This window comes from Calonectris borealis, chromosome 1 (genome assembly GCF_964195595.1).
Source record: "Calonectris borealis chromosome 1, bCalBor7.hap1.2, whole genome shotgun sequence".
NCBI lineage: Eukaryota > Metazoa > Chordata > Aves > Procellariiformes > Procellariidae > Calonectris > Calonectris borealis.
Genome location: NC_134312.1, coordinates 44,103,948 through 44,126,206, shown reverse-complemented (window position 1 = coordinate 44,126,206; position 22,259 = coordinate 44,103,948). Strand labels below are relative to the sequence as shown.

At 38.3% G+C, this 22,259-nt stretch overlaps 1 protein-coding gene across 2 annotated transcripts in view; it reads right to left on the bottom strand.

Annotated features, from left to right (window-relative positions):
• The window catches only part of SYT1 (synaptotagmin 1), a 357,183-nt gene that overhangs the window by 304,558 nt on the left and 30,366 nt on the right, over positions 1-22,259 (bottom strand). The gene's annotated exons all lie outside the window — the stretch shown is intronic.

The following is a 22,259-nucleotide window of genomic DNA, read 5'->3' as shown; positions in this document are numbered from 1 at the left end:
TTTTCTGTACGTCCCTGATGGCGATGGAAGGAACACTTAATGGTCCTTCTCCTGGCATTTGCACTGTTACATCCAAAATGGGATCAGTGTGCAACCAACTGACAGCAGAAATTTTCCTGTATCATGGTCAGAATTAGTCCCAGATGAGACTGAGTGACTTGAAATAAACTCTAACAACTAATCTGGACCCATTTTAAGCTAACACCGATAGTTACAGTCCTAATTTAAAGAAATTAAGTATTACTTGTCACTCCATCAGTGGACTAAAACAAGCACGAAGAGAAATTCCAGTAGAAACTTTCTGCGTCCACAGAGAATAATGGAAACCGCAAATGTGTTAGAGTCGTTCTGAACACTGCACATTTCATTAAATCTTGATAGGTCAAATCTGAAAGGTGAAGCCTGAAAGACTTTGCACTAATATTTGAGATCTTGTAAATAGGTACTTCAATCTTTCATTTAAGTTCTTAGTCAATTATCTACAAGAAAACACAAAAACACATTTTATTGCTTAAAAAAATCAGAGTAAAACATGCTCTTCTTAAGTATAATTTTTGTAGAGGTGCACTGCAGGGAAACCAGAGAGAATGGGAATACTTCTCTGCTGTTACTGGGAGGAACAGAGTATGGCTGCATCTTCTTACCCATGCCCAAATACACAGCATGGATATAGCAGATCTCAGACCTCTTCTCAGAAAGGTGAACATCAACAGCGCACCCAGGATGGAGCTAGACATCAACCCAGCCCACACCCAGCTATTTAAGATGCACGGGAATGAGGAAGCAGATGAATTTATGCATATGTACAGAGCAGTGTGTACCTGTTTTAAAAAATGGGAGTCTATCCCAAGTAGACTAGACCGTTGTGTGAACAAATAATACAACCTGAAAAAAATAAACAGATATTTTTGGTATATTTCTGCTAAAAAACAGGCAGGCTTTTATATTTAATGCTTTTTACTAGACAAAACTGTCTGAGCGTGCCAGATACAGCTATCCCCGACACAGAGTGATTCAGATTTCCCTTTCTGAGGTATCTAATTCCAAGACTTGGAGCAATTTTGCATCATTACACACTTGTCTCACTGAAAGGCTACTCAAAAGACTGGAGAAGTTAGATCTATTTTGCGCAGTTCCCAGTTGCATGAATTTGTTTTCTCAGTCCCTTCAAAATGGTGATGTGATAAGCGATCTTTACCGGAGCACTGTGAAAAAACCAGTGGGAATCAGGCAGTCAGGTTCTCATTTCCTGGTGGCACCTTTTGTGTTGACTCCAAGGTTGGAATAATAGGAAGCTAAATTCACGGTCTTGTACCACCTGATAAATTGCAGGGCTTTTTGGTAGATATTGTTGTTGGGTTTTTTTTCCTAGCGACACACATAAGGACTGTAATGTTTACAAGCGAGTCATTGGCTTCTGAAGTGGAAAGGAGGGTTACTCCATAGGGGAGTTTTCCCTGGAGGACAGAAATAAAAACATGAGATAGAGCTTTGGCAGCAGCATATGCTAGACAAGGGACCTTCAATGGACGGCTGATACAAAGAAGCTAGCTGCAGTCTCGCAGATGTTTTTTTCAGTGTGTACGTCTACAATTATTGTCAAGGAAAGATAATAGGAGAAGCTGGCACTATTAAGAAAATATCGACTTAGGCATACATACAAGTCATAGTGAAGTCACACTTCAGAAATTTATATACAAGCACAGGGAGATTGGAAAGTGGAGACATTCATACAACTGACATTTCTAGAGAAATGAACCACTGAAGAAGCAATTAAAAGCCTCAGTTTGAAAGAATATTATCAAACAAACATATAGTCATGGAAGTAATTAAAAGCATTTGATTGCTTCATAATGGGCAGAGCTAATCAAGCTCGTTCCTAACAAAGGTTTGTTCTGCTCATTTTAAATGTAACTGTAAAAAATATTGAAATTAATAAAGAACAGGCTACGCTGCAATGTAGTAGCTACAACCTAGGTAAAATCTGCCCAGGTACACCATACACCGTGCAAGGAACCAACGTGAATATCCGCTGCATCAGAAGGATGAAAAAGCATCTGCTCATCAACAGCCCAGCTACTTATATCCCAGGGAGGTTGCTTAAGTAGGTCAGGGATGCGGAGGAATGTGTGAATCCATATTTCTGTACTACTTATACATCCACCTACGGCAGCTGGCATTCCTGCCCACAGGCAATCGCAGTACAACAGACTGTCCCCATCAAGGTAGGGTGGGGAAACTGCTCTGTGTTTCCTGACCTAACTGGCTAGGGATCATTTCAGTCCTCAGAGGAATATTGTTATTAATGCGAATGAAAGCAAATCTGAGCCTTTTTGTTCCCTCCCTCTTACTAATGCTACAAGCAAAATAAATGCTCATTTAATGACGGTGGGCAAGAGGAGAGAAGGAATGATATAGATGATGCATAATACAGAGCAACGCACCACTCTGATCATAATTTAGATGAGTACAGGCTTAACCTACCAACCTTTCTTTGTCCATCTTAATGCCAGTGTCATGTCACTGACTCCAATAAAATTGGAGTAAAAATAGAAGAAAAAAACCAAACCTACAAATTTTTGAGGTAACCTCTTTGCTACACTACTTACTAATCCTAAAAGGCAGGAATGTGTGTGTAGGCTCGTAAGTAGCAGCAACTCACCCTCCAGTGGCACTTAGCAGTCAACCTCAAAGCATTTTACCAGGGAGAGCAGCACCAGTTTCTCAACAGCACAGATGGAGACGGTGAATAATTTGCCCAGGGTCAGCACAGGCCAGCGGTGGAGCTGGGACTGTAACTCAAGTCTCCTGAGTACCAGCCTGGTACACTAACAGATCATAAAACTAGATCAAAACAAGCACCAAGTGTTTTCTTTTATCATATAATATCTGAAAGTTATATACACATTGAATACACATGATGAATCATGTTACAATACCTAAGGAATGTAACAGAACAACAATAATTTATTATTAACTTGATACTGTTATTATAATCTGGATTTTAAACACTTAAATATGGATTCCTACTTAAAACAGAATTCACAGAAGAGTCTTTAGGAACAAGAATTCTAGTTTACTGCGATTTCTGGGTACAAAAGTTCTCAGATCAGCTAAGACATCTCACTTCCACTTAAATTAAAAATACTACACTGCCATCTTCTTTCAAAAAAAAAAAAAACAACCCAGAACAAAACAAAAAAAAACAGCTGAAGATCCTTGGGCGCTACTTGAATTCACGTTCATTTTTTCAGCAAATATATTCATGTTATTACTTGACAGACTTCGGAAAATAAAACAAGGCTGGGTCAATCTCTATTTTCAGCTACAATAGTATGAATTTAAAGAAAATGCTACTGTTGTGATGCCTGATGTTTATGCTCACAAGTTGCTTTGCTGGCATGAAGCAACATATCAATGCTCTTCTTGTCAAACTTACCATCCATCCCCTCTTTTCATAGTCCCCTTCTTACAATACAATCAAAGTATAGTATAGAAAGTCTACTACTACAGTCTACAACGTATAGTATAGAAACAGTCTACTACCGCAAATACAGGTCAGATTAAATGTTACACATAAATACCATATTGCCACCCATATTCTGGGAAATTCAAATTATGTTTAAAGCTTGTTATGTAGATGAATAAAAATACAGTCACATTTACTAAATTAAATAACCATAGTTACTTGAAACAAAATTCTTACCTGACAAGTAGATTAAGTGCAACCATTAATATGGTCTGTCTTTGACTTACTGATTGTTGCATATCCCTCCCTGTACGGGGATTGTGATGGAATTTAAGAGCACATCACCTATGGGCAAAGCGCCATTTTTCATTCACAGGAGAAGTCACAAGTAGGCATTTCTTCCACCCTGGATTTTTAAGCAGCAAGTTCTGGACCTGCTTAGCAAACAACATTACAGCTAATACAAGGAAGAACGTAAGATATTTCACTTTGCCTTTATCCCAGAGCCATGGTATCCTGTGAAGGAAGATGTAGGGCCATTCTAAACCAGTGTCACCCCAAAGCGGTTAATTATCATCACGACTTCTGTCAATGAGAAGCTATATACATTTATTATTGCATTAAGTAAACTTACTAAGTTGGCTGAACCAGTTCTTGGTCAGTACTATACCCATCCCAAGTTAAGCACTGGGAACGGGAAAGAAAGAAAAAGCAGAGATGATGAACAGAAATGTCTCCTATTGCTTGCAGTGATTTGTCTAGAATCCTGCCCTAAGTCTCGAAGAGGAGATATGGGGAGACTATTATCTCTCATCGAGTTGATGAATTGTTAAGTGTTTAATCAATACAGAAAGTAACGCTGTGTCTAACAAACAGACATTTATGACTCCAAAGGAACAGAAGAATCTTCATTGCAGTTAAGAAATATGCTGATTAAAGAAAAAGACAAGTTTTGGGAGAAAATATCAATCTGCATTTACCTCCTGAAGGACTTCAAGAAGGAAATTAATCAGGAAGATGGATGCAATCAGGGGTTACAGAAATACAGAATTCCTGGCGAGCCGAGAAACCTCAGAAGTACACAGCAAGTCTGTTGGATGAAGGGGGAAGGGAGGGAAGGACAGGGAAGGAGAGGGAGCTTTCCAATTTAATTTTAGTAACAAAGAGACCTAGCATCACCTACCTTTCATTTCTTCTTTCATATCTTTTATAAATATTTTATAGACATCTTATAAGCATTTCATACCCAGGTGTCCCGCTCCTAGTCTCCAAGTAGCCAAAGGATAAAGGAGCATGCCCACATCCAAGCTGCGAAGGATATGTGGAGAATTGGTATCCAATCGGTCCAGAACTGTCAGTGCAGTAACAGTGATAAATTGCAAGGGTCCCTGGCATACGGTATGCCAAACCTGTGGAGGTCCCAAGGGGATTTTCCACACACTGTCTAACTTCCGTATGTCCTGCAGGGTCCCACCAAAAACCTTTTATGGCTTTGCAAGTGACTGGATAGTACACTAAAGGGATGCAGCTTCAAGAGTCTCACAGCCTACACAGGATCAGCAGCAGGAGCACAGACCAAGACTTTGTGAACTGTGACCCCAGCAACGGTGCCAGTTGTAAAAGTCTTCTGCCTCATTCCTGTGATGGCATAAGAAGTTACTCAGCAGCTGCACTATTAGGAGATGAAACAGCAAACTGAATAACAGCATAATATGTGCAAAAAAATTAAACGCTATAATGTCGGAATATAAAATATAACTGTTCGATGTATTTGTTTCCTATTTGTAAGCTATTCATGGTATTGGTTGCATATTACAAAAAAAAGGCAACTGGACGATGTCAATATATCTCGTTCAACAAGCACAAACTGTCCTGTGGACCCTAAATATCGTAAATTACCATTTTAAAAAGAATAAAGGCAGTTGCATCAACTAAACATCACGGAATCCACCTTATACAATTTGTCTTTGCACAGTAGAAACTGTATGCAGCATTACAGTACAAACCAGTCCTAATTCCTGCTATAATTTTACAAGTGTGAAAAAGAGATGACTAACTAAGGATTTGTCAAGAGCACCGAAATAATTATTTTACATCAATAATCTCCTCAAAAGTTCAGGCATTGGAAATTTTAGTTTCACCTGGGCTTTGAAAAAATCTAAATAATTGGACTTCTTAAAACCATTAGTCTCTGGAGTGACATACTGTTTATGTTATGCTGTGTTCGGTCTGAATTCCAGATAGACTCAACAGCCTCCTACGTAATGTAACTGTCCTGGAATAAAAGGACTTTTTTTCCTTTCTTTCAGGCATAAAATGTAGGAACGCTAGAAGCAGGAAACATGTCTCTAGTGCAGCATTTGGGCTCTATTAGTCAAAGTGTTGTATTCCTTAAGTATACATTAGAGGATAGATGTGCACATAAAATACCATATGTCAGTTTCAAAGCTATAATTTACATAGTTATTTAAACTTATGCAAATGAGGACATTAAAGTTGAGACACACACCAATAAAAGGAAATTATAAGTTGAAGCTGCCACATCGTCCTTAACTTCCTGCAAGTGACTTAGGTGTAGCAGAACATATGGCACCTACGCTCTCCCACTGTTCCCAGAGCTCCTGAGAGAAGGCCATATGTGCTGCATTACCTAGACACAACAGGGCGAGTTATGAACACAGGGTAGCCTTACCTTCCCATTTAACTCTTAAAAAGCTCACACCAACTATCTGGAAACAATCCTTAAGCCATGGCCTTTTTCTCCTATTGCTCCTCCTGGTTCTTATCACAGTGCAACATGGACTAGAAGGAGGCGCTCAAGTCCGTTCCCTGTCACGGCTTGGAGAATTCAAGATTTCCAAGCAAAATTCATAGGATTTTCTACCCCACAACATACTTATGAAGTAGCCTGGTATAAGTCACTTAGACCTCTCACCTACGCATCATGAGGCCTTTGCCTGTTCCAGCTGGAAACAAGGGTCACAGAAAGTTTATCTCCTTAAGCCTGGACCCAATCTCCTACAGCTTTCCCATGAACAAAATACTGGATGTAAAATTTGAACAACTCAGAGTCACGTGTGACAACCTTGGCAACGTTTGAAAATCATCACATAGCTGATGTTGACAACCAGAGATGAGATAAAGTATTAGCAGTGCACAGAAAGAAAAATATTATATGAGAGTTTGCTTTGCAAAACTGGCAGAGGCTTAATTTTGCCCAATTTTACACAAAATGTGTTTTAATTGGGAAATTATTATGTTTATCTTTCCAGCTTATGGTAAAAAATCATTGTTTTTTCCCCCACAGCTCTTACCATACTAGGTTTTATTTTGCTAACTGAAAAAAGGACATTTGCAAATTTAGCATTTATAAAATGGCCTGTCCCTACGTTGATATGTATACATCATTTAAGAACTTTAAAATGCTTTTAAAAGAAATTTTTTTAAGGTAAACTACTCACGTAGGTCTATAAATCAAACGGGACAGACAATGAATTATAAAATCAGGGACATTAGCCAAAAAACTAGGGATCTAATGGTGTAGAGGGTACGGTGGTGTTGGGTTGATGGTTGGACTCGATGATCTTAGAGGTCTTTTCCAACCTTAATGATTCTATGATTCTAATAAAGACAAATATACCGTTAAGCTTCACCAGTTTATTCCACACTTGCAAACAGTAAAAAAAGAAAAAAGTTTAGTAGGAAATTTCACAGCTTCTTCCAAATGAGAGAATGTGATAGAAGACTACACAGATCTTGGTCATACACTTTACCATGTTGTTCCTCAAAATTTAGCATCATTTTACTCAATAGCTTTGGTGAATCCATCTATAAAAACAGCAGAGCTGCTATTTTCCAAAAAACATTCAAGTTTCCTGAGACTGTCTACTTATTCCTCTCAACATTAAACTGTCAAAACTTCAAAGCTTTACAAGTCATCTGAATTCAGACCTATAAATTTTACTTGAACATATTTGAAAATGAATAGGCTGACAACTACTATTCGTTACTGTCACTGCCTGCTAGGAAGTTACAAGACAATGAAAATACTTGAGGTAGAAGTGGGATATTTAAATAAAAAAGTCAATATAGCTTTTATTGCACTAACTCTACCCAGCCACTTTTTCCAGGAATTGCTCATGGAAAAGCACGCACCTCCCTTCATGAACCTTCCACTTTCCTACGTGGTAATTCCACGAAAAGGCTCACCTGCCTCCGGGAGGGAAGCGGTCTGAGTGCAGGCAGGACGTCTGCATCGCGTGACGTATCTGCTAGTGACACACGCCAGAAGCCACGGCTTACAGCTGCTCACGCTGCAAAATGCTCTTCTGGCCTGAGAAAGTCTCTGCCATACAGCTGGGAACGCATGAACCGTAGCTCTGCTGCAGCGAGGGGAGGCAGCTCTGCATTAACTGAATCTCTTCCTGACAGACTGAGATCTGTGTCCCCGTATTTTATATTGCACTGTGTAAGAGTCCACAGGACACATGCACGACAAATGAATGCAGCATAAAACACCCCCAGCTATTTACTCTGCATGTTTGAAAACACAGTTGCTGATGGCTCTCCAGAAAATGTAGCCTTGGTGTAAATTATGTCAGGGTCACTGACAAACTCTGTGCAAGTTAATCAGACCTCAGACCACCGTTATTTCAGCCGAACGAGGCCTCAGTGATACCAGTTTCTTTTATCGGCGTTTGTCACAAGGAGACAAAAACTTCCCGGCCACACGCACAAGAGGGACTAACAAGTATTCCTTATCCCTCTTGCTTGCTATAGGTTTGAAAGACATCCTCTCAGTTAAAAAAAAAAAATAAATAAAAAAGGATGTAATTTTACCACTAACTCCAACAGGTTCTGCCTTGGGGTGTTCCCACAACACTGTGCAACTGCTAGCTTGGAAAAAAAACAGATCGAGTTCTATGTACATAACAGAACAGTGCTACAGGTTAATCTCTAAAGATTTCATATGACTGCATGAGGAACTCAAGAGGAGTTGCAGATGCCACTGTGAGCTGTTATCTCAACTTTAAAAAGGGCTTATAAGAGCAGTAACTCACAGTAATGATCAGTCTGTGTAACTCACTGAGCTGTAAGAGAAATGACATGAAGTCATTTTGCTACTGTTCTTTCCTTGAGGAGTAGTTCAGAGAGGCGGCATCCTTCCAGTGTGTACAGCCTATTGATCATATTTGATGTCAGCGTAAAATGCGCCAGCTAATAAGTGAGGTTATTTTAATGTTGCATTCTCAGAGTGAAGTATATTATGCCCAGGTTAAAAATCTCTTTATCAAAAGACATAAAAGCACTATATTCCATTGGATATGTTGAGGAAATCAGATATTGGCAAACTATCAATTATGGAGTCAAAGTTTTGTGGCAAATATTGACCATAAACAAAAGGGACAGGGGGAAAAAAAAACCTAACAGCTTTTCTTGGTGAGTATTTCTGAATGATGTATTTCTGTGAGGTCACATGAGTGCAGAAAGGTCACGAGTCACTCTTTGGGCCTTCCAAAACACCTTCCGGAGCCTGGAAATACAATGGAGCGCTGTGCCAGACGGAGGTGGCCAGCAGTGCTGTGGTGGGCAGATTTACTGAGGTCTTACACCATTTTCTCTCCTTGCCTGGAGTCACCAGCGTCTCTTAGCAATGGCATCCAGTATTTGGACAAAGTGCTTTGACTGCTGGCACCAGCCTTTCAAACAAGACATGGGACGTGGGAAGAGTTATCACGGAGAGGGATCCTGATGGGGCACTGGGGCCAATTAGTAAGAGAGCAAGAACAGAGCAGCCGCAGAACCCGAACGGAAAATGGCACACCAGGGGGAAGGCTATACTGGAACGGTCATCCTTCAGTGACCCTTCTGCTGCTGCTGCTCAGTCCATTCCCCTTCCCTACAGTCAAAGTTAGTCACTCAGAAAAAAGAATCATGATGTGTTGAGGAAGAGAAAATTTTCCTCTCCCTCAAGCTGTGAAACATCTTAGCTGAGCAATACTTAAATGTCAACACAAATGTGTTCTGGTGTACAGAAAAAAAAAGTATTATTATTAGAAATCACAGCTGCTATTGCATTTCATAGTCAGGTGGATTATGTTGTCTAGAAATAGTTTTTGAGAACAACTCTCTGAAGCACCAGCTACATACCGTAACCAATTTAATCTGCTCTATATGTAACCGAAATGTACTAAGGTCTGAATTTCTTACCTGGAGACCAGCTTTTCCAAAGTTCAGATACCTCGTGATTAGAGGTTATGGTCTGAATTCAATTAAGTAAGCTTAATTTTGCCTAGCTGGCCATAATAATTTAAAGGCTGGTCCAAGCTTCTTGGATTGTAGGGGCTTATCACAATGGTAGGACTACCTGCATTGCTTCCCCCACCAGTGGTTTTTTGAGTGGTTTGGATTTGTTGTTTTGGTTTTTTGTTTGGTTTTTTTTGGGGTGGGTTGCTTTTTTTTTTTTTTTAATTCCAGATAAACTTAACAGTTTTGGACTCTTGTTTTAGTAGGAAATTTCACAGTTTTCCAAATTTAGAAATAATCTAGGCAAAGTGACCTGTGTATTCCCACCACTGTAATAGGGAGCCAAAGGTTCAGCTAGTCTCTTTTTGAAAGCCTGGCTCTCAAATCATCACCAACAGCATTCCTCTGGAGAAACAGTTTTACGTATAAACAAAAGCAAAACTGTAAAGAAGATTTTTTTAAACGGTGTATTTTCATTCAACTGTGTATTCTCCATCCCATTAAGATGCCAGAGTAAGGCCTGGCTTCTTCAACACTTGCCAGTGTTCCCTGCTCCTCTCTTTTTGGTCTTTTTCCCTCACGTGTACTTCTTAGACCTGGCAGGACTGCTCCGAACCTTCGAGTTTTGTGGTTTATGCCTTTCTTTGCCAGGTTAGATTTGCAGACTGGCCAGAAACAAGATAGTGTTAGTGGTCCTGCCACTGCCTCTTCACAAGTCTTCGGCATTTGCTGTTTGGCTAATCTGTTGTAATAAAGTTCAACTTGCACCTGACGAAGAACCAGCTATCTAAAACCATTCTCCCCTTTGCATCTGAACAAGATAGATAATGAGTTAAACTAATCTATTCCTTTAAGAAATAACATTGCAATGGCTACACCAAAACTAAGTATTCCTCAACTATTACAGATGGTTCCATACACGTTATTGAAAAGTTTCCACTCTAGTGCACCATGAATCAGATCCTAAACACGGTGTGTTGAAACTAAATTACTAATGTTCGATCAATAAACACATTTACTGTTCTCTAGTCTCGTTGATTATTAAATGGCTTGTAAGGTCACATAAACAATTTTACATGACTTCCAAAGTAATCATACCTGGCATTTAACTTCCTTTTTCTCCTTAAGCAATATTATTTTAGAATTGGCTTAAATGAATCTATGCTATTCTCCTCCTTTTGACATTCATTCTTAGAAGAAACAGGTTCTTCAACTGGTATCCAGTTTTGCTGGTATAAAAATAGAGTTAATCTTATTTTATCATTGATAATACAGAGCTCATAACACCCACATTATATTTAGCGAATGTTTTTTAATTAGACAGTCATTGTTTAGTTGTTTATAGCTTTGGCAGACTGAACAATGGGGCTAAAATAATCTATGCTTCATCTCCTACTCTGCCAGTCTTTAGGCAGGGGGTGGGACAGAAAGGACAAGCTTTTAGATTGAAATACTGGTTTTCAAAAACTAAGCTGAGGAATAAATATGCAATTTTCTAAGTGCTAGCATTCCCTCGCCTCCACCTCTTCCACCTTCCCCGCGCTCTTTCCAGTCTACTTGTTTTGTTTAAAATAGGAGGGGATATAGGAAAGAAGTCAAAAACACTGACCCATGAAAATACATGCAAATTTGGTCAGGCTGAAGCTATTAAAAATTGCTAGCTGTGGCTGATCCTAAATCTGACCTGTTATTCTTGCTAGTGAAAGCTGGCATAAAGCTAATAACAACGTGAACTCCACATCCATTTCCTCTGATACTCGTATCAATAATGTTTTGCATTTTACTGGTACCATATAGAGCAAGATACAACCTTAATTTAGCCTTCTTGTGGGTCTTTAATTATATATTAAGCTTTCAGTCCTCCGTCTCAGCTGGACAATGAGATGGGCGGTAAACGACGCTGAGGACTACAAGACGACTGAGAATAATCTTTGGAGATTAGAGACACTGATCAAGAAATAAAAATTTGTTTCTTCTATTCCTGTATGAAAGTGGGGAAAAAACCCTACCCTAACATATGAAGACAATGGAAATAAAGTTGCCTGGGCAACCTTATAATCAGCACTGCCTAGGTTTTAGTGCTTGATTTTTGATTTCACAGCTTTAACATTAATCTCCTCTGTAATTTTGTCCTGTATATGCATGCTACATTGTGAGAAGAATCACCTGAGATCAACATAGGCTTGTATCCCTATTCTGCAAAATGGTACCTAGCTTACCCACCACAGTAAAAGGTGAACTGTACTTTAAGTCTGGAGCCCAGCTGTTTGAAGACTGTATTTTCACTTACATGAAAGTAAAGTGGTATACTGCTCCACGTTCTCCCTTTCTGCTAAAAAAACTTCAAATTTTACTTGCGAGGGGGAAAAAAAAATAATCTTCATTTTAATAAGAGACACTGAGTTTAGCTTGCAGATACATCACATAACCAGGTTTTCAAAATTGCTTCTTGTCACCATTTAGCTACATAAATGAAGCTTAATTTAAACTTGTGTATTTCACATTTAAAAAAATTCACTGTCATGTAAAAATTAGGATTGTTACGTTAAAGCAAAAGGCTATAAAACAAGGCACTGCAAAAGCTGTCTCTCCCTTTCCCTATGCATATAAAACCTCAATTTAGCGCATGTTAGAAGATGTAGTTTTACCAGCCAGGGCCATATCAAATGGTAAACTCTTTAAAGTCATCAGTAGTGTAATTATCATGCAATATTACCATAGGATATCATTCCTGCGGCAGGTAAGACTTCATCCATAATGCATACCAAATTAAGTTTTTATATGAGAAAATTGAAAAGTATTACTTAAAAGATTACTTATGCTTTAGCTCCAAGTTGAAACCTCACTTTTCCCCATCCTACTACAAAAAGGGGGAAGGAAGATCTATGCTTGTCTGTTAGAACTGTTCAAGTAATTGGACTCTTCCTGGCAACAGCAATTTCCTTGCCAAAGCTGGTAATCATAGCTCCCACTTTTGTTGCTACATGATTTGTAAGTTTAGTATGTATTGCATAATATCTGACTATTTTTCAGTTGTTTTGCTTTTCTCTCAGAAATTATTCATTTGAAGTTTGACCCATCTCTCATTAAAAACAAGGGAAAGATTCAAACCATCTACACGAATATTTGGATTGGTCCTTAAGGTCTAAGAGTGACTGGCTGTTCCATCATTCCTGTATAAGCAAATAAATAGATTTTTGGATATTTTTACCTCTGAAGTAAGGCGACAGAAGGAGTATGTCTTCCTGCACCTAATCTGACATGAACAGTATCAGCTGCACTAAAATCAAGTGACCTTAACAAAAGGAAAGATGATTCCAGTAACTACAGTCAGGTTAGCTTGCTTTACCTTTTATTCAAGTATTATTACCATCCAAGAAAATTTCACCTGGAAGAATGAAATCGCTTAGCATGCCAACAATATCTAGACACTAAATCTGATTAAAATTACCCTTTGTGTAGCTTACAATCCATTAAAATTCAAAGCCAGATTTTTGCTATTACTTAGCTTGCATAACACAGCAGCATGGCAGATTTAAAGAAAGAGACAGGATTTCCCAAGTAGTCTTTAGGTAAACTTCCACGCTGAACACAACAGGAACATAATGCTTCAGTGAGAAACGAATATAGTATTGCAAATGGCAACGCTATTGTTCACCACTTTGTCCTGTTACTCTCCCTGGTTATTTGTCCTAAGATGCTATTTGCTTTAGAAAGAACAACACTTGAAAACATTTTTTGTTTCTAAGCATTTGTTCAGAATTTTGCGCAGTAGCCCAGAAGTGGGTTTTTTCATGGAAATCGTTCTCTTCTGCAATCCTGCAATAATTTCTTCTGATATCATGACTTTTAAAGATCCTATCACATGTGGACAATAAGGAACCATCATCTGTCTGGGGGCGAATCAGGTGTCATAGTTGTGACTTCCCCTGCAAGCAGTGGACCTACCCCAAGCAGTCAGCAGGCAGCCACATGGAAGACCTCTGAGCAGCAGGATGAGTTCACTGCCTTCTTCCTTCCTTTGATTCCTGTTTTTGCTCCTGCTGCAGGTATCTGACTTCCGATCTTAGCTTATCTCTTGCTCTGATTTAACCTACGGATCCATTATCAAGGACTCCTGATCTTAATATAATCAGTATTTAATATAATCAGTATTGGGTTTTTCTGCTCTGGCTCCCTGGCTTCTCTTTCCGACCCTGATGGTGAATTTGGCAGCGGGATGTTGGCTTTCCTAATCAACAGGCCTTCCTACCTGCCTGCAAGAAGCTCAACAGGAATACACAGCTTCTTTTCTAAATTCTCTTTTCTGTTTAAAAGAGAACATAAGGCTATACTTGATTTACTGTTTCCAAAATATTCCCTTCAACATTTTTCTAAACAGTCTTTATCACCTATGTATTTTACGTTTTTTGTCTTTTCAGTAGCCCTAGAAATGTATCTGTCCTTCTGCTGCATACCATTATAGACACGTAGGAGTACCACAGGTGGCCAGATTTAAAGTTTCAAAACTCAAACAAAATCAGCTTCATAGATCTTGAGTAGTTAAAATATCATGACTGCAGGACGCACAAGGCTGACAATGCTGGTTCTGCTGCCAGCGACGACATGGAGCCAGAAGAGAGAGAGGGTCAGAAGTCAGAGAACATGAAATCACTCCGACCTCTTCACCACTAACACACAAATCTTCAGCTTTTTGCTAACTGAGGCGCATTCACCATATAAATAGTGCCAAATAAAGAGTTTGCAAAAGAATAAAAAAAGTAAATTGAAGTCTTGAACCGCTTGCAGCGATCTCATATAGAAAGCTATGATAGCCATTATGGCAAAGGAAAGTGAAAGATAACCTTAGTTCATAATTACAGAAATTAATTATGTATCATTAAAGTTTCACTAACAAAATTTCTAGATAATGTTTTAGAAGCAACCAAACCTGGGGGACTTCAGTGTTGGGAAATGGGGAAATTGTAATAATTAATTTGTATAGTTAATTCCTGTAATGGGTAAAATCCAATGATAGAGAGACTATTTACTTTTGGGTCTCACAAATAGTTTAAGATCATCCTTGCTCATTAATTGTATTCATGCTGTGAAAAAATAAAAAGGATCAAAGTTTTCAGTATAGCTAACAGAATAAGACCCTTGCAAATCACATTTAAATAATTGCATATGTTTTAAAACCGAAGAGTAAGATGCTGTTCAGGAGAAGATGCTTTTGATAACACATATTATGAACAGTTATATGTGATTTGATTCTTCCTGGACAGATTTTGTTTGAATTTACAGACAAAACAATCCATAGCTCAATATAAAAGGGAGTATGTGTTATTTGGAAGGAAGGGGGGATACCATGCTACCCAACAACAATTTAATTTTTCAAGCTTTACATACTAACTATCCGTAATGACTCTGGTTAGTTTAATCATTATCATGAAAAATTACCTAACACTTCCACTGATGACTAATTTTGCCACCCTGTTGGTTGTTGATCAAATCTCTCTTGCTGCACATATGCTGAGCACATAGCTTCCAGAACGTCTGGCAAAACACTCAATATTTTTTCCTTCACTTGGATTCATAAAGCACGTTATGTCACTGTCTTTCTTGGCTCCCTCCACTGTTTCATCTTTCCACTCTGGTACAAATGTTTGTGCAAGGTAACTGAGAAAGAGGTTTATAATCTGTTAAGTGCTTTACAGGACTTGGAAAACGCAATCAGAGGGGCCCCAGCGAGGCACGTGGTGCTATCTGACATACCCTCGGGTACACCAAGCGTTTCCCAGAAGCCCACCCAGCGCTGCAGTCAGCAAACTCAGTTCCTTAAACATCCTCTAGTTGAGGACGAGACCAAGAGACAGAACTCTATACAATACAATAGCCTCCAAACCACAACAAGAGCAGTGTGGTATTTCAAATTTCTTAAATGCAAACCCACTTATCCCTGCTTCTGTATCTTCTTTATGTAGGAAAAGACTTCTCTTAGGAAGCTGTCAGTATTTATATTTTTCTGACGTCCAACAAACACAGGGCTCAGAAAAATCTCCACATTTTCTGCATCTCCCATAAACCAGAGCTGCAGGTGTAACACGACCTGAACTGAAAAAGTGATTGTGGACTGGGCAGTCTCCCATGGGAAAACTGTAACGGGCGTTGCCTACTACCTCATCTACTTAATTATAGACATAGCAGGAGAGTAACTTGACATTTCTGTTGAAGGAGACTGTGTTACTATGCTATAATCTGACTACAGAAAATCTGATTTCTTCCTTGTTTAAACTGCTGCTAGGACCAAAGAGGTAAAATCACAGAACATATTTCTTAACGCAGGAGTAACCATTAACAACTGAAGTTGCCATCTAGCAAACAAAGTAAAGGACTGAGGATGTAACAGCTCTTGAGTTTCTGGGACTAGCTATGACAATATTCCCCCTTGTGGCCTTGGGCAAGTTACTTAACCTCTCCAGATGACAGTCCCTGTCTGTAAAAATGAGGATAATGATATTTACTTACCTCTCTCAGAGGAGATGTGAAAACTAATTAAAATAATTTGTGTAAAGGGCTTTGAACCTGAAAAGCACTACATAAAGTGCTAAGGCAATAGTGTTTATATAACAGACTGAGGGGAAAAGAAGATTCAAGTTACACTGTAATGCATCGGTTTAAGAAGGAAACATAGCTTGGTTTTCCTTTCTTCCATTTTTATGCCCAATCAAAGCTATACATCTGATATAATTTTTCTACTATGAAATAAGTATAGTTATAAAGGATATGGGTATCGAGGCATTTTCATACTACTGATCGTTCGTACTCCCCTTTTGTCTAAACTTAGTCAAGGGGATGATCCGAAGAAGTAGTTACCAAGTTTGCCCTTCAATATTCCAAAACACGTCATACAGATAGACCGAGATCAAAATTTGTTAGGAATATTGGCATGTTCTTACCCATAAGCATTGTGACACTTCTTTTGGTCAAGACCTGCCTTCTGTTTACCGACCCACGCTGAATTCAGTGAACGTCAGTCTTCATAAGGGATTAGATGGGGCCTTCACTATGTTATTCTACAACTGTGGAAAAACGGTGCAAGTGAACACGGGGGAGTTGTCAGGATGAGAGACGCATTCTTCTTTACCCCCGCAATTGTGTGGCTGGATCTCAGGTCACTGTTTGTGACTGCAGAAGTGCTGTTTGAGAACAGGAGTTTACCTAGTCAGAGCGATGTGGAAGTAGGTTAAACCATACCACCACCACAACACAGCACCTGACAATCCCTGGGAGCGAGGTATTTATCAAACACAGCAATGTTTTTAGGAGAAAATGATGGTTTTTTAAGAGAAAAAGAAGATCTCTTTTTAATGTCACCCAAACACCAAGTCAAATTCATTGATAATCTTCCAGACTACGGCAAAGGAAATCTTAGAACTGTAAATTGAAGAATGATATCCCACAGGTAATAAAGACTCATTCTGGGCAAAAATACTTCTTCATAATTAATGCCATGACTAGATCTTAACATCACTTAACTTCTGGAATGGTATTTGGTAATAGCCAAATAAATAGATATTTACTGTCAGTTCAGAAAGCAGCATAAAATTCATTAAAATAATCAGAGAAATAAAACAAATATATCTTCATTAGATATGTGAATTCTAATGGACGTTTTTGATCACTGTTTATTAATGTGATGACATTACCAAGTCATTCTCTGTCAGAAAAATTACATGCATTGTATTAGGGTAAATTCTGTTTGCAAAGGCTTCCTAAGAAAAAGAATAGATGTAATATAAACCTAAATATTTATCAGTACTATAAAAAAACTATTAAAATAAGTAGCCAATATACTATATTTTACTTCTAGGTCCCTCCCAGTGCATGGCTGATGATTAAGGGAATGTGTGAGGAAGTGAGAAAACAAAGAACAGTAGTTATTTTAACAAAAAGTAAATAAAATCATTCTCTCTATGTAATTTTTGGCCAAATCCACCATCTCCACTGACATATCGAAAAAATATCGAAAAAAGACTTGTTTCCCCCCGCCTCCAGCTCAAAGAAGGCAGCCTGACCACAAAGGGGGAAAAACCAGCTGCAGGAGAGACCAAGGTGACCCAAACTGGGTGTGTAAGCCAGACAAGACAAGGTTTGGTTTTGGTGGGGTTTTTTTGTTTTTTGGTTGTTTGGGGTTTTTTGTTGTTGTTTTTTTTTAAAGTGGTTTTAGCTTTTATTAGAAAAACAATAAACCCACCAAAGCAAGAAACCTGCTCATGGACATTCGGGCACCACCATAGAGGCTATTTCAGTGCTGACCGTACAAGGCAGAAGACTGGACAGTAACGAAGCAGTATGGAGGGGTGGTTGACTGAGAGCCATCCTTACACACCTAGCTCATTTAAAACCTGGGCAAACCAATGGGCTCTTACATCTTTGATTAACTAGTCTAGGCCATACTGACTGTCTCTTTGCATACATTTGAACACAACCCAGAGTATGGAGTTCAATTACTTTTATTTACAATACATCTGTGTTTTCTTCTTTGCTTATGATTAAAAATTACTAATCAGACAGATCAGAACTGTTGATTAATGCACTTCATAATTACAAACAATTCTCTAGATGGCATAATTGCTTTAAAATGCATTTCCTGATTAGTATAAATACATGAATAAAAGTTTTTGTCTAACAAGGAAAAAAAAATGTGATTGCACATGTAAGCAGCTTAACAGCCCCCTCAGCATCACTATACCTGCTCTGGCATCCTATTACAAACCAAAGAATTAGCATTCTGAACCCTAGTGAAAAATAGCAACCAGAATTATCTCTAGTTTAATGTTTTTCTGGTTGGATAATTCTGTTATGATTTTTCAGAGGGTATACTTCAACTTTAGAACAGTTAGATACTATTTCAGATTATTGATGTTGAAATTGGAACAACTGGAACTAATCTAGAATCCTGTGTTGCTTCATCTTTTGTACTGTAAGTTTTAATTATTCTGCTACTTTATTACGCTTACCAAATAAAAATCAGCCTTGGGCAGAAAGATCAGAAAAGATGTTTATATCTCATAACACATTGTGGGTAGCATTGTGGAGTGTGCATATCAAGTGTTTTGTGGCAGGGCTTCCCCCCCTCCACACCCCGTAAATAAGCTCTGTGATACATTTGTTACTTCTCCAAGTTGAATGCTAATCATCCACAGATATTGATATCCTGCTGGTCCCTGTGCTTTTGAAGGATTTTCTTTGGGTTTTTTTTTGGTTGGTTGGTTGGTTTTTTGGGGGTTTTGGGGTTTTTTTGTTTAAACAAGTTAATTGCTGTTTTCAAACACCTACATAGAAGTAAAACCAAGATGAATCAATATTGTCAAAAAGTAACATTTCAAATAGAAAATTAAAATTATAGAAGATGAATCCTAAAACATGTCAGCTATCCTGGGTAAAGAGAAAAAGGTCTGTGAAGACACTGACAAATAAAGTAACACTCCATGTGTTACTTTTTCTAAAGAAACAAGCATATACTTTTGATCATTTTACACATGGCCTAAATTAATTCCTATTCTGATCATTTTAATTACTTCAGTAAAACCTACCAGTAGCGGTGTATAAGTTTTGTATCAAAGCTCACATTCGTGTTTCCTAAATATTGATATACCACTTAACCTGTAAGTTACACAATTTTAATTGACTCTGTAAATCATGTCAAAGAACTCAAATTTAAGTAAGAAAAGCCAATTTAAGTTGCCACACAAACATTCCTTTTCCTCAGATAAATCAGTCTTCCATAAAAATGTAATTACAAAGTATTTTATTTAGAATTTGCTCTTTGTTAAATCAAAGCTTGAGCAATCATCAAGAAGACCTTCCAGATAGACAATTTTAATTAAAAAGTGCTTGTTTATAAAGTTTCACAGTTCTCTCCCTTCTTACCACTGACATTACTATCTCAGGAAGAACCTGAGAGGAGACCGTGTCATGACCTCTCTTTCCTTTCGTGGGCAGGATATGCAACGTGCTTCAAACATATATGAAGCATAGCAGTTCTGGGATGACTTCAAGATGGAGTTAAACTTTATCTCAAGTGCTACAACACAGAAACTTTTCTCTTGTCATGCAAGGTCTTTTATTGTTATTTTATACATATTTTATGTCTATACACACAAAATATATATATATATACACACACACTTATTTTTCATCCCTACAAAGAAAGCTAAAATTTCTGCAGGATAGGTTGGACTTGATACAAGTGACAGATTTACTGATTGGAAAGAAGGTGTGGTTTTTTGTCAAGACATAGGCTTTAAATGGGCTGAAATAAGATATGGATAAAAGTATTATTTTATAAATCCAAACATTCATCAGCAAGCCAGCAGCCTGAATTACAATATGCAATAATAACTGAAATAAAGTTGTCAGAGGATGTTTGGATGAAAGACGGATGTGATAAATGAACTTAAAATAAATAGAACAGTCTCAAGTGTAGTTCAAAAGCCCATGCAGCCTCAAATGAGGATTTATGAACTAATAAACTATAACCATTCTTTTGTTCTTCAAAGCTGCACTGTAAACCTGAGAGAGTGAAACTACAGTCTTATAAGTAGATACAGTATTGATAATCTCTTTGCAAGCTATCTTATATTTCAAACCGTAGCCAGCATATTTTAACAATTTCCACATTGAAGCGGGCAGCAGTGTTGCAAAGAATAGCAGCCGCGTTGAGCCTGGTAACTACCGCCTGAAGAGTAGGGTCTTTAACCTTTAACAGGCCCCTCTTTTCTTTGATCCAAAGGTGAGCAACTTCCTCTGTTTATAAAAAGCCCCAAAAGTTTCCAGTGGAGCTACAGATCCCAGCAGCTCCACCGCTGATTCTTTGTAACTCCAATCACAAGTATACGCATGCACTTAAACAGAACTTCGCATAAAATGTTATGTGAGTAAATGCCATTATCAGGCCAACTCAACAAAAACACTGGCCTATTAAGATTTTAATCACTATTTCTCAAGCTAAAATCCACTATCTGAAACCAACTATCAGTGTACATAAATTAGATTTCAGTCAAGTTTTACATGTTATGACAGCTAATAACTGACACCAGGTATAACACCACCCATCTCCTCAATGGACACTTGCAACCAGACCTCCCAGGACTTCAGAGACAGAGAAGACATCATTATATTTTGGCTTGATCTCCATCTTCCTTGTGACAGAAAACATAAGTATCAATGGTAGTTAGATGTTTCCAGTTACTATCCCATCCTACAACCTGTTTCAGCTCGGTGTGAGTGGAACAAAATGTTTTAACAAGCAGCATTAACAACATCATTATTAACAATGCTTTAACAACCCCATTTTACTGACGAAAAGATAGAAATGTCATAATGAAAAGAAGAAAAGAATAAAGAGGAGCATGTAGAAGTATATGCTGTTTCCAAATTCCATGTATACTTCCAAATTTTAAAGTGTAGTCTGTCAGCCTGATACTGCTGCAAAAGTGAATAAAAGGAATAACGGGCTATAGACAGGGAGGGAGGTTTTAGTTTTAATAATTTCTGCATACCAACCTATTCTGAAAAAAACTATCAATCTGAAAACATTAATGAAATTTAAAAAAAAGTATTTTAAATAAATCACTAAGCTCAAGGCATAAGTCCTTGGAATAGCATTTATGCAGTACTTGGATGACAATTCTTCTGCTGGCTTTGCACATTTCACCCTCAAGGTGAAGATGAATCAGCTTCACGTGGAGGCGCTCACCAACAGGTCAGTTGGTCTGATGAGGAGGGGTCTGTCCTGACCCGCACTTCACGGTCATTTCACCACTGCATGAAAAACTGAGTCCTCGCACAAGTGCAACCCAAGCTTCAGTTTGGATTTACAGCGCCTGGTTCCTCCCTTGTCTAAGGGAGGAAAACTTCAATAATGTCAACATTTTTTGTTTACCAAAAATAAAAAATAAGGAAGGATCCTAAGTCTTAAATCAATCACTGCCACCAGTGTATTGTTCTCATCCATTTTCTGACACTCGTTGTCCAAACAGGGCAAGATAAACGTTCACCATCTTCCATTAAGAACCACTCTCAATGCGAGCACTCAGTCAAATGGTCTGTGAGATAAAAGGCACTATAATAACAGCAAAACACCACAAGCTATACAGACAAAACAAAACCACACGCAGTTTTCAACCATCTCTGATGCCCTGGCCCACATTACATCACGCAGTTCCTTTCTAGCTTTGCAAAGCCTGGCTCCAAGTTTCTAGATTTCCTCCATAAGTGGAAAAGAAACATTCAGCATCAAAGTACTCGAGAGTGGGGGTTTAACACACAAAAGAAAAACAAAACCCCAAAAAACCACACCACAAATGCTCAAGGCACATTCCTGGTTTCCCCTCTTTCAGCCTAGATCAGTACCTACAGCTTTAGTAAAACAAAAAAAACAAACCAGGTAACAAAGGCATACCTCAAATGGCTCTTCTTAGAAGAGGAGCTCCTTTTCCTATTTTCCTGTTATTTATTTTATTAGACCTAGTTCACTGCCAGGCAGCCAGTAGCTCTG